Below are 14,335 nucleotides of genomic sequence, written 5' to 3'. Positions count from 1 at the left end.
ACATAATTGGCGACTCTGGTGGGACCCGACTTAGAAGTGGAAAACCACTCCGGGAGAACCCCAACATTTTGAATTCGAATCCAATCGGAAGCAAAAAAAAAACCCACAAGTGTTCAAGCGGTTCTGGTTAATAATTCACAATTCGGAAGTGTGTATATGCATGCGTATCTAACAGGGTTATAAGGCAAAACTGATTGATTGATTTTTTGTTGCGTCAAAACTATCGGCAGTTGGTATTTCGGAAATTAGCGCAAGCCGTACCCGCATCTACCACACCACCTTAGCCCCCTGTTCCAAATTCGAACGTAACAAGCAGATAAGAGAGAGCCATGCAGGCAATGCAAGCGATGCAGCGCCTCATGAATCCCGAAGATTTTGCTGTTGCGCCAGTCAGCAGCGTAAATCGGATGAGTAAAATCGATGTATGCGAATTTGAGAAAGAGAACCTGGAGTTAAAAGGGAAATTAGCAGCAAAGGACGAAGAGGTGGCTGACGCCAAACGGGGTCACCAATCTTGTCTGGCGCACTTGAGTAGTTTCCAGTCACCATATGAAAAGGCTTATCAGGACCTGCAGCGTGCAGTCCTGGTAAAGAAAGAAACAGAAAACCAGGTAGAGACACTCCAAAAACAATGCAGTGATCTCAAGGCAGCCTTGAGAGCGCTCCACGCCACAACCATGGAACAAAGGCAGAGTACTTGGGAACATGCAAAGTGCCGAAAGCAGATTGCAGACTTGAAAGCACTTCTTTCTGTCCAAAAGGGATTTCAAGAAACCTTTGGGGAAAGTTTAGACCAGGAAGACGGCCCTGATTGGGAAGAATTGCAAGAGACCGCAGAGATATGTTCAGGGAGCATGTGCGCAGGGAAAACCCCAAAGAAGGAAATCACCCCCACCCCCCACACAATAGATAATACAGGCTCCCATGAACCCTATAACAACCCAACGCACCGCCACAGCAGACGAGGCGGAGGTCTTATATTCCACCCCCCTCACAGTGACCCAATTACGGGACGCGTGTGCCAAAATCACACCGTTCCTCCCCGCTTCAGACCCACACGATTTCTTTGCCACCGTCAAACATCAGGCGACCATGTACGGCCTGGATGAGAAAGAGCAGGTAAAGCTCACGGTCCTCAGCTTAGACCCATCGGTCGCAGCAGCCCTTCCCGACCCACAGAATGTAGGAGGAGGCACCCTTGCAGAAATGCATGCCGCCATCCTGGATGCGATCGGGTACAACCGGGGCGACCCCGTAGACTGTCTGAATAAATGCAGACAGAAAATGTCTGAACACCCCACAGCGTTCGCAGGACGCTTGTGGGTTCATTTTGAAGCTGTTTTCGGCAACGTAGATCGTGCCCATTTGTCCCCAGACAATATGGCCAAGTGGACCCGCACCCTTATCTCCCATGCCACGGAAGCAGGACAGAATGCCTGTAGCAATTATGACCCCTCGGAGGAGGCGCGTAATGAAAAGTGGGTGGTCAAAAGATTGTCCCGCGTTTGGGAACCAGCGGCTCACGGCAAATCAGCAACTAGAACCCCCGAGGAAAACCAAGCCGCCGCAGACGTGCAGGCAGTAAGAACCACTTTCCACAACCCCGCCTTGGTAAACGAGGGGAAGAACAGCCCCCCAGCCAAACCGCAAGAGTGCTACAATTGCGGACACTTGAGACATTTTGCTAGAGAATGCAATGGCCCTAAAAAACCACAGAGAGCCCATCAGACCAGCACTCCCAATAAGAAAAAGGCAGAGCCCATACATAGCGTTAGCGCCCAGTCCGATCAGACAGACGTGACCGGAACGGACTGACGGTGTATAGGCTCCTCCAGCTGGGTCTGCGATACCCTTTGGGATAGGTCAGGACTACCCGTAGTCGCAGCAAAGGTTAGGGGACAGCCGATCGAGCTTCTCTGGGACACAGGAGGGTCCCGCACAACCTTAAATTCCTCCACCCTTGGTAAGGACACGTGGCCCACCACATCCACTATCACCCTCAGCGGCTTCACAGGCCACTCACAACAGGGGCATATCACGACCCCTGTACCCATCCAGATCGGAAATATTAATACAAAGCACCCCGTAGTGTTAGTCGACCTGCCCCCAACAGCAGAGCACATTTTAGGGATCGATTTTATGAACTCACACCACCTCTCCTTCAATCCAGTCAACCAGTGTGTATGGAAGATGGCGAAATCCGCTAGAGCCCCCGCAACACTCAATATAGGGGACTACATGAACAAAATCAGCGCCGTAGGCGAGTTTTGGTTTAACCCCAGCACACTCAGCACGGACAGGTTAGGGCAGTCCTGCAGAAAAACAGGGCAGCATTTGCAACCCATAAACACGACTGTGGACGGATGACCAGCTCCGTATAGATAACCGGACCGCACCCAAGACCCCAGAAACAGTACGGATTTCCCCTAGAAGCAGAGGGAGAAATCCTAAAGGTCATAGAAAGCTTGTTAGAACAGGGCGTCCTGAGACCGGTAGCCTCGACTAACAATGCCCCAATTTGGCCAGTAAGGAAACCCGACGGATCATGGCGTTTAACCACTGATTATCAGGAACTCAATAAAGTCACCCCCGCAGCAGCCCCCACCGTTGCAACAAGTCCCGAGACCATGCTCAAACAGGGACTCCATGCCCGATATTTCACGGTTTTGGACGTCAGTAATGGGTTCTGGTCCATTCCATTGGCAAAGGCGTGCCAGTACAAATTTGCCTTCACTTTCCGAGCTCAGCAGTACACGTGGACATGCCTGCCACAAGGCTTCCACAACTCCCCCTCCATTTTCCACCGACAGCTGGCAAATGGACTACCAAAGTTTTCTTGCCCCGAATGTCTGGTACAGTATGTAGACGACCTACTACTGCAGACAGACACAAAGGAAGAGCACATTGAGCTTCTGTCCGAACTCCTGGAGTTACTACACTCCATTGGCTGTAAAGTAAACCCCAAAAAGGCCCAAATATTGGATGAATAGGTGATATATTTGGGTACTATCATCACACATGGCAAACGCGAGATCGAGCACAAAAGAATTGACTCAATCGCTAAATTGCCCCTTCCCCAACTCCGGTCGTTTTTAGGATTGGTTGGCTACTGCCGAAACCACATTGACGGTTTCGCCAGCAAGGCAGCGCCCCTCTCAGACCCCCTAAAGAAAGGAGCCCCCTGGGAGTGGCTTCCGCAGCATACGGAGGCTGTGGAATCACTAAAACAGGCACTCATAGCCGCCCCCGCACTACAAGTTCCCGACCCGCTTTCACCTTTCGCCATAGAGGTAGCGACCACAGACCGCACCCTTTCAGCCATGCTCCTGCAGGAACGGCACGACCAGCTAAGACCCGTAGCTTATGCCTCCCGAATTTTAGATGCTGTGGAGCAGGGATTTTCAGCCTGTGAGAGGCACCTGCTCGCAGTTTTCTGGGCAGTCCAGTACTTTTCCTATATTACCGGACTGAACCCCATCACCATCTTGACCGAACACACCCCAACACAACTTTTACTGGACGGACGACTTAAAGACGGTACCGTCAGCCAAATCCACGCTGCTAGGGGGCCCTTCTCTTACAAGGACGGGACATCACAGTAAAACGGACAAAGACTCACACATACTTAGCGGACAATCTACAATACCCCGGAACCCCCCATGAGTGTGAAATCATCTCGCCCCACCATAATACAGGCCCCTTTATAGCCAGAACACCCCCCAGAAAACTAGCCACTCCATCTCAGAACCTCCCTCACCCGGACACGTGTGACCCCATCAGGATTTATGTGGATGGATCTTCCACAATCCTGGATGGGCAACGCATAACAGGTTGTGGGATTTATGTGGAGGACGCGCCCTCGAAGAAATCGCGTAAAAATTGCCCGGGCACTTAGGCGCGCAGGCTGCAGAGCTTGCGGCCATCGCCTACATTGTAGACCACCCAGATTTCTTCCCCAGCCCAGCTCCCGGGGGGCTTCCAAAAGTACCCATGCCTGGATCCTGCCTTAGCCAGCGCGTCGGCTTTTACATTTCCAGGGGGGGGAAGAACAGCCCAGCAGACATATATTCAGACAGTCTGTACGTCTGCAACAGCCTCACCGAATTTCTGCCCCTCTGGGAAACAAGAGGATTTGTTTCCGCGGATGGAAAACCCCTCCCCTCAGCCCCATTACTCCGCCATATTCTGGAAAAGGCCAAGAACAGGACTTTTGGCATTATAAAAGTCCGCAGCCACCATCGTTCTTCCCCCCCCGGAAATGTAAAAGCCGATGCGCAGGCTAAGGCAGGATCCAGGCATGGGTACTTTTGGAAGCCCCCCGGGAGTGCCCCAGTGTGTGCGCCAGTGAGCGCAGTTCAGGTAGCGCTGACTAGGATCGAGGATCTAGTAGCGGCCCAGAAGCAGGATAGCGCTCTCATTGAGATCGTGAAAGGGAAGTTTCCAGCCTCATACGAGAGGTTCCGGAATACCATAACCACACATGATGGTGTGGTGCTAAAAGACAGCCTTTTCGTGGTTCCTGTACAAGATAGGAATCAGATGATCTGTCTATTCCATGACGGCCATGGACACCAGGGAATAGAACCCACCGCAGCCCACCTCAAGCAGCTTTGTTGGTGGCCAAATCTTAAAGAGGATGTATCCCATTACATCGAAAATTGCCTCATCTGCGCGCAAAACAACCCAGATAGGTATGCCAAAAAGGCACATCTCAGCCTCACCCGACCCGTTAACGGCCCCTGGACTAACCTCCAGATCGATTTTATAGGTCCATTGCCCCCATGCAGGAATGGCTATAAATATGTTCTGGTGGTCATTGACACTTTTACAAAGTGGGTGGAAGCATTTCCAGCCCGCACCAACACCGCGAAAACCACAGCCAAAATCCTAACCCACCACATCTTCACAAGATGGGGACTCCCCTGCAGTATTGAATCGGACCAAGGTTCTCACTTTACGGGACGGGTCATGCAGAACGTCCTCACGATATTTGGCATAACCCAAAAATTTCACATTGCGTACCACCCTCAGCCGAGTGGTATAGTGGAGCGCATGAATCGGACCCTAAAAACCACCCTTAGAAAAATGGTCCAGCAAAACAACACCACTTGGGATTCGGTCCTCCCCTTTGCACTGATGTTTTTGCATAACACTGTTTCCACCTCTACAGGTTTCACCCCACACACCCTCATGACCGGACGCCCCATGAAAGGGACAGAATACTTGCTAGGTTTAGACCTAACCAGCCCCGAAGTCACGGCCCTCACCCACGAGAAGGCCGTGGAACAACTACTTGCAAATATAAAAACGGCTCAGCTAGCAGCCGCTGTTAAACTGGGCACTAAAAGAAAACAGAGCAAGGCCTGTTTTGCTAAGACAGTACATGCCACGGAGTACAACATAGGACAGCAAGTAATGTTGTCCGTGTACAACCCCAGCACGTTTCTGTCTCCAAAATACTCGGGTCCCTATTCAATTATGGACAAAATAAGCCCGTCGGTATATAAATTTAAATACCAAAATGGTAAGACTGCATGGTTTCACATAAACCAGCTCAAGGTTTATTGAGCACAGTCAAACCACTCCCACCACGTCACGCTTGACGCAGCCGACCAAACCCCGCCCACATCCAACGTGACCACACCCACCCCTTCCACGTCCAGCCCAGACACAGACTCGCCACCGACTCCACCCACAAACTTTACACTCCGCCCCGGAACGCCCACAGACTGCAGCAGCACAGACAGCGACTGTGACTCGGACGACAGCCACAGCACGCCTCCCTACCATCCTGGTCCCACACCCAGCAACTCCGACCTCGACTCCAGTGACCCCTTCCTCATCACCTACTGAAATAAACCCCACCGCCGACCACAGAACTACACGGACGACCCCGACTTCGTCCCCACCCAACTCAACACCACTCATTGGCACCGCAACAACTCCTGCAGACTCGTCCGCAACGACGAGGACGATCCCAACTCACACCACGCAGCCCTTTCCGCCCTAATTCACTCCAGAGTTTGGCACCCGGGAGACGGTGACGACCTCGGGCCTGACTCCGCCAACCCTTTTGCGACCCTGTTCGCAACCGAGAACTGAGGTGTCCACATGATGATTTAAAGGAGACACTTGGTGAAAAGTGTTGTCCTTTCTGATGGAACCTGCAGAATGTTCTACGTTGTCTGTCTGTTTGTTAAATGTTGTTCGTCCTACAGGAGAATTTTCTCACCGCCCCACACCCATTCACCTGAACTTTTTAGCTCTTTCCCAAACGGACAAGCCAGACGCTTGTTCAGCGGTACCAACTTGTCCACAGATACGTGGTCACCAGACCAGACGCCCGATCATAGCTACTCTTCTGATTTGCTGGTAGAATCAGAACAGTAACCCCATCATGACGACTACATTTTTGTCCGTTCTTTGGTCGCTCAGGCAGTGGAGAAACGGCGTGAGACCTGCCCTGCCTGGGGACCCCCCGTTGGTCAAAAACGCTCGGGTAGGGAAGATACGGTATTGGTAGCCGTTCTATCCGGGGACTCCAGCCAAATCTTACCCGTCGCGGCCCACACGCACCTCATTCAAACTTTTCTTTCAAAAACAGTTTTATTTTATTTAGGCAACCTTTGGGTTGCTGCCACATGCTATTTACATCCTAGAACATTTGGATGATAAACCTAGCACTGGTCCACCATTGGGAAGTGCGCCGTGTCCAAACATTTGTTTTGAAAAAAAAATGGGGGGAGTCACATATCGTGACCAATTATAAGGGTTTAATTGGCCCCAAGAAGGACAGACACACTAACACACCAGATATTAAACCGAAGTATTTACACACACTACGCTTGTCTTACAGAACTCCAGAAGCTCCAAGTCCGGAGAAAACCAGCGAACACAGGAAAAGGAAAGAAAGAAGACAGCCATGAGGACTCCTTTCATCGTGCTCAACACTCTTCTGATGAACTTTTGGTTGCGCGGGAACGCGGACCCCATCACTCCAAACCCCTTTACTATTAACACTTCACTGAATAATAAAACATGCACTGGCGGTTTTTCCTGTAAATAAAAAGAAAATGTATGGAAATGTATGATCCTGAGCTTGACTGCCAAGCCAGGAAAGAATATATTAAATGTTGTGATTGTTACTGTATGTTTAGAGAGATAAGATTGTATAATGCTTGAAGAATTGTTTAGGTAAAATTAGAGGTTCCCAGTTTATTTTTTTTTATAGATACATGCCCCTGCCTGACATAGCGCCCTCAAGAATTGTTTAGGTAACTTTTTGTGCATAGCTAGGGTCAGAGTAGTGGCCATGTAGGAGGTGCCCCCCCCCCGCCCCCCCCCCCCGGTCAGGAAACGAAGAGGACAACATTTATGTGATCCTTCACATAAGGATCGCGTTAGGATCACAAGGCGGGAATGTAGCCACGTAAAATGGCTGCGTTCCGATTAATCTGGCCAAAATCCAGTTTAAAATGGCTAACCCGAAAGACTGCTGGGAAAAGCAGCTAAGAAGACACAAGCAGGCAGCTGCAGACAGTATTGCATATTCGGCTCTGGGAAGTTAGCCCAGATCGATACTCAGGGCTATCAACAGCCCATCAACCCAGGTATTTGCAGTTGCATTCAGGACTGTTTGCAGCCCATCTATTCAGACATCCACAGTTAAATCGGCTATCCCCGGGAACAATTGCAACATATTAGCAATTGAATACCGGGCCAGACCTGTCGGCGCCTGCAGTGGCCGAAACAAAGACAGGTGAACGACCACCCCCCGATCGAGGAATCGCCTCACCATTGGACACATCGACCCCAGAGATTGGGGACAGATCCAATCACTTGGGACTCAGGGTCAAGGGCCGCCCCGGGAGGCGGGAAGCCCCTGGGCCCTATAAAGGTGAGGGACCAAGTTCAGATCTCTCTCTCTCTCTCCTCTTCGCCTGCTCGAGACCTTCGCAAGAACAGCAACCGGCAACAGTAAGTTTGAATCCAGCGATCGATATCCGGTAGACACCTAGCCAACGACCTGTAGCAGCCTTTTGAATCCCGCGGGCCAGATCTGATTGGACAAGCCATTCGTTTCCCTGACCTGGTGGGCTCTTCCTAAGTTAAGTATTGGCCAGTAGTGATAGGTTTATTATATAGAAAGTAGTATTAGGGTATTAATATTGCTTGTTGTATATAATAAATGACCGTTTTAATCCTTACAAAGCGGTGTGCTGTATTATTAATCATAACCTGAACTTGAACCACGTGGCGGTATCATAAAGATACCTGGCGACTCGTGAGCAAAGGTGACGTAATCAGAGCAAATAGACTAAGGTTAAAAAGAGCAACAGAATACATTTTAGCTTTGAATCTAAACTTTTCACCTGTGTTTTACTTTGCAAATATGGTGAAAAACGGCTGGTTTAGCATGGTGGGTTAAATAGCTGGCTTGTAATACAAACCAGGCAGCAGCGCGGGTTCAATTCCCGTACCAGCCTCCCCGAACAGGTGCCGGAATGTGACGACTTGGGGCTTTTCACAGTAACTTCATTGAAGCCTACTTGTGACAAGCGATTATTATTATTAAAAATATATAACTGCTCCTGTGGAAGTTTGTTGTAAATTTGTAAGAGCAGGTTACTGTTCCTTTCCTTTATCAGTTTAACATCCTTGGTCTTCAGCTTGTGAAATGAAAATGGTGGGGTTACATGTTGTAACTTCCAACTCTCTCCCTTCAAATATCAAATTCTTAGCTCAGCAACATAAAAATGTTTTGCTTTTTTCACAGACCTTTATGCCTGATATTCTCTGCTCAGGTTATCTGCTTATACTGATGATGGACGCGGTCAGGTCCATTCATCTGCCTTAAACCCTCATCATAAACTGCTTCAGGGCATTATTTAAATTTTTCCGGACAAAAAGTCACAGTTTTCCTTTGAAAATAAACTTGAGACTTCTGTAGTTTAAAGTGGATAAGAAACTTAGGACAAAGGTGATGGTGTTGAATTAGAGGAATGACCATACAGATGGGTGAGTAAAAGGTCAAGAGTACCAGGCAAAAGAGCGTTTCTTGGACTGGAATAATGGGAATGACCAGTAGTTCTGGTATTTTTACTGTTTCCAAAGCTGGTTTCTTGAATATTTAATTCAAGAGGTATTCATTAAAACACAGTAAGGAAGGGATTGAAGCTTCACTTTGAAGGATAGTATGGTTCTTAATGGATTATTTAAAAAATGGCAGATTGGCTGTCAAGATTAAAATGGAATTGCAGTTGAGGGTGACAAAATAGGGAATCACATCACGTAATTTGTTGAAAGTTGGTGCTTTAAAAAAATTAATAATTAACATTGTGATAGCCCCACTGTGCCCATAGATTTCCTCAAAGTACAGAGAGCTGACTAGGAACTTTGAAATAAAAACAAGCTGCTTGAAGAGCAAAACTTGCCTGGTGGTATCTGTGGGGAGAAGAATGGTTAACAATTCGAGTCCGCTAATGACTTCTTGGAGGGATTTTTTTTTTGCAAATTCATTTTCCATTCATTGTTTTCAGGACAGATAGAACTGCAGAGTGTAAGAAAAAACATTCAGTTTTTAAGCTCACCACGCCATCACTGCCCCATGCAACCCAGGCCTGGTCTTGCCCATAGCAAACATTTTTTAAAAATGTATTCTAAACATATTCTAAACCTATTCTAAAGGTACAAAACCGTAAATAAATCAAAAAACATTCTTCACAGTTTGTGCAAGTTCCCTCCCCCCGCCCCCGCCAAACTATTCCTCAAACATGGTCATGAATAGTCCTCACTATGACTCAAAGCCCCTCCGTTGATCCCCTCAATTCGAACTTGATCTTTTCCAGCTGGAGAAAGCTGTCCAGTTCCCCCAGTCAGGTCACCACCCTCGGTGGCATTGTCGCCCGCGATTCCAACAGATTCCTTCGCCAGGCAGCAAGCGAGGCGAAGGCCACAACGTCAGCCTTCCTCCCCTCCATCAGCTTCGGCAATTCCGATACCCCAAAAGCCACCACAGGGTCCAGCAATACCCCCCCATTTTTGATAACGTCACAAACACCCTCTCCCAGTATCTCTCCAACTTCCACATCCCCAGAATTTATGCACATGATTTGCTGGTCCTCGCCCACACTTCACACTCGTCTGCCACTCCCTGGAAGAAGCCACTCATCCTCACCCCAGCCATATGCATCACCTTAAACTGAATCAAACTCATCCTCGCAATCGAGGTTGAATTCACCCTGCACATCACCTCATTCCCCATCCTATCTCATCCCCCCCCCCCCCCCCCCCCCCAATCCTATCTCTCCCCATCCCCCAACTCCTCCCATTTCTCCTCAATCCTCACCACCTGCACCCCCAGCCACCTGTATGTATCCCCAATCTTATCATCCTCTTCCACATTCGGGAGCAGCAATCATTCCAACTGAGTATATTCCGCACTAAGTCCCTCACTTGCATATACCTGAACTCACTTCCCTTCGGCAACTCCACCCTGTCCCGCAGCTCCTCCAGACTTGCAAACCTCTCCTCCAGACATAAATCCCTCGCCCGGCGAGTGCCTTCACAAATAACATCAGCTCGAGATACTTTTCTCTCCACCGTGGGACTAGGCAGGGATGTCCAATGTTCCCCCTGCTGATTGCACTTGCGATTGAGCCGTTAGCCATCGCGGTAATAAGTAAGAAGGGGTATGGACAGGGATAGTGCGTCGGGAGATAGAGCATAGGGTGTCCTTATATGCCGATGACTTATGTGTCGGAACCGAGTGTGTCAATCGGGGGAATATTGGGGCTGCTTCGGGTGTTTGGGTCTTTCTCGGGGTACAAATTAAATCTAGACGAGTGAGTATTTTGTGGTGTCTCGGCCGGGGGTGGGGGGGGCTGCCATTCCGTAGGGCAGTGACTCACTTTAGATACCTGGGAGTGCAGGTTGCTCGGGGTTGGGCGTGGCTCCATAGGTACAACATTCTACTAGTTTGGTAGGGAGGGTTAAAGCTGATCTGGCAAGATGGGATGGTCTCCCTGTTACTGGCGGGTCGGGTACAGGCGGTTAAAATGAACGTGTTGCTGTAATTTCGGTTTATTTTCCAATGCCTGCCGATTTTCCTGTCAAAGGCATTTTTTAGAGAGATTGAAGGAATGATTACCTTGTTCATATGGGAAGGGAAGGTGGCCAGAGTTAGGAAGGTGCTGCTACAGAGGGGAAGGCAGGCAGGGGGTTTGGGTCTTCTGAACCTGATATTTTATTACTGAGTGGAGAAGGTGTGGAGCTGGATCAGCGGGGTTGATTCCCAGTGGGTCAGAATGGAAGAGAGTTTGTGTAGGGGGTCGGGGTTGAAGGCGCTCGCAACAGCGCCACCCCCGATGACCCCGGGGAAATACTGCCCTACCTGCATCAACCATCTTTGTGACCTCCTCGAAAAACTCTCAAGTTAGTGAGACACAACCTCCCGTTCACAAAACCGTGCTGCCTCTCGCTAATACGTCCACTTGCTTCCAAATGGGAGTATATCCTGTCGCGAAGAATTCTCTCCAGTGATTTTTCCACCACTGACGTAAGGCTCACCGGCCTGTAGGTCCCTGGATTATCCTTGCTACCCTTCTTAAACAAAGGAACAACATTGGCTATTCTCCGGGGCATCACCTGAAGACAGTTACGATCCAAAGATTTCTGTTAAGGCCTCAGCAATTTCCTCTCTTGCCTCCTTCAGTATTCTGGGATAGATCCATTCAGGCCCTAGGGATATCCACCTTAATATTTTTCAAGATGCCCAACACCTCGTCTTTTTGGATCTCAATGTGACCCAGGCTATCTGCACACCCTTCGCCAGACTCAACATCCACCAATTCCTTCTCTTTGGTGAATACTGATGCAAAGTATTCATTTAGTACCTTGCCCATTTCCTCTGGCTCCACACATAGATTCCCTCCCCTGTCCTTCAGTGGGTCAACCCTTTCCCTGGCTACCCTCTTGCTATGGACGTGTAAACAGCCTTGGGATTTTCCTTAACCCTATTTGCCAATGACTTTTCGTGACCCCTTTTAGCCCTCCTGACTCCTTGCTTAAGTTCCTTCCTTCTTTCCTTATATTCCACACAGGCTTTGTCTATTCCCAGCCTTCTAGCCCTGACAAATACCTCCTTATCCTTTTTGACGAGGCCTACACTATCTCTCGTGGTCCAAGGTTCCTGAAATTTGCCATATTTATCCGTCTTCCTCACAGGAACATGCCGGTCCTGAATTCCTTTCAACTGATATTTGGAAGTTTCCCACATGTCAGATGTTGATTTACATCCACCCCCTAATATTGTTATAATTAGCCTTCCCCTAATTTAGCACATTCACCCTAGGACCACTCTTGTCCACCAGCACTTTAAAACTTACTGAATTGTGGTCACTTCCCGAAATGTTCCCCAACTGAAACTTCTACCACCTGACTTGGCTCATTCCCCAATACCAGGTCTAGTACAGCCCCTTCTCTAGTTGGACTATCTACATATTGTTTTAAGAAGCCCTCCTGGATGCTCCTTGCAAACTCTGCCCCATCCAAGCCCTTAGCACTAAGTGAGTCCCAGTCAATATTGGGGAAGGTAAAGTCTCCCATCACGACTTCCGGTGGCAGCTATGAAGGAGTAAGTCGCACATTTGGTGGCTCCCGCTCTGGTCGGACATTTGGACCTTTACCCCTGATTTTCTACCAGACTTGAATTGTAAAACTGATGACAGAGGCAATTTTATACTGAATTCCCACATTGGTGCATGGAGAGAAGGACTAGAAGTGCTCGTAAAGGCAGAAACAGAAAGACAGAGAAGGCTTGGGCTGAAGCTGCTGCAGGAGACAGCATGGCGGAGGACCGGACCTCTGGTTTGTCGACCGAGCGGTCAATGGAGCAGATGATGCATGTTATTCAGGAAGGCTTTGTTAAGCAGAACCGGGACTGCTTGGACCTGATAGAAGAGTCAATTGAGCGGCTCGAGCTTAGATTGGACGCCCAAGATTGGGCGATCCAGAAAGTAGAGAAGGCGCTGGCTGAGCAGGAGGAACATCAAACTGCGGTGGAGTTGGAGGTGGGGATGCTGAGAGACCAGCAGGAAAGGCTCCTGGAGAAGGTGGAGGACCTAGAGAATAGGTCCCGCCGGCAGAACTTGAGAACCATTGGGCTCCTGGAGGGGTCCGAAGGGGCGGACGCTGGGGCATACATAGCGGGTATGCTTGAGAAGCTGCTGTGGGAGGGGACATTCTTCCGATCCTTGGAGGTGGACAGGGCTCGCAGAGCACTCGCGAGGAAGCCGCGAATGGGAGACTCCCCAAGGGCAATGGTGGTGAGATTCCACAGGTACTTGGATAAGGAGCGCATTCTACAGTGGGCCAAGCAGTCACGGAGCTGTAAGTGGGACAACAGTATCCTTCAGGTCTACAAAGACCTGAGTGTGGAGGTGGCCAGAGAAGAGCAGGCTTCAACCAGATTTGGTCCATCCTTTTTAAGAAAAAGGTGAAGTTCGGACTGTTGTATCCGGCCCATCTCTGGGTCATGCACGAGGAACAGCACTTTTATTTCGAGTCGCCTGAGGACGCGCTGGACTTTGCAAAAAGGAAAGGACTGGTGGTGGACTGAGAACTCTTGAACTTTGCTGCAACGTTCTTGTTTTGTTTTTTTGTTTTTCTGTTCTTTTAAAAAAAAAGTTTCTTGTTTTTCGTTTTGTGGAAGCTGTTTGTAATGCCTTTTGCATTGATTTGGGACCAGCGGTAGAGCTGAGTGAGTTAAGGTTTTCATTTGCACTGGATGGAGGTGTGCTTGTTTAGATCTTGGTCTTTTTCTGTCGGGAATTGTGTGGGGATTGTTTGATGTTGGAGTATGTTTGTATGAGCTGGGGGGGAGGGAACAATAGGTGGGAGACTATCTGGCGCCAGGGCTGGGGGCCACCAAGCTATCTGAGCAGGCTAGCTCACGGAAGCGCAGTGGGGGTGTGTGCATATGTTCGGTTTATTAAAGGGGCTGGGTTACAGAGTGTTGTTACTGGCGGGGGGGGGGGGGGGGGGGGGGGAGGTAAATGGTCTGCTGACGAGGGAGAGACTTGGGCTAAGGGACAGAGAGGAGGTTGGGGACGGAGGCTGCCTGGGGCGGACCGGTGGAGGCGCGGAGATGGGCTGGAGGCTGGCCCAAAAAAGGGGATGGCTGATCGGCGAAGTGGGGGGGGGGGCAATGAGCCCCCCAACTAGGCTGATCACCTGGAATGTTCACGTGTTAAATGGGCTGGTCAAGAGGGCACGTGTGTTCTCACATCTTAGGGGACTGAAGACGGACGTGGTAATGTTGCAGGAGACGCACCTT

This window comes from Scyliorhinus torazame, chromosome 4, assembly GCF_047496885.1.
Source record: "Scyliorhinus torazame isolate Kashiwa2021f chromosome 4, sScyTor2.1, whole genome shotgun sequence".
NCBI lineage: Eukaryota > Metazoa > Chordata > Chondrichthyes > Carcharhiniformes > Scyliorhinidae > Scyliorhinus > Scyliorhinus torazame.
The sequence above is the reverse complement of the archived record's forward strand: the minus strand, read 5'-3'. Positions refer to the sequence as shown.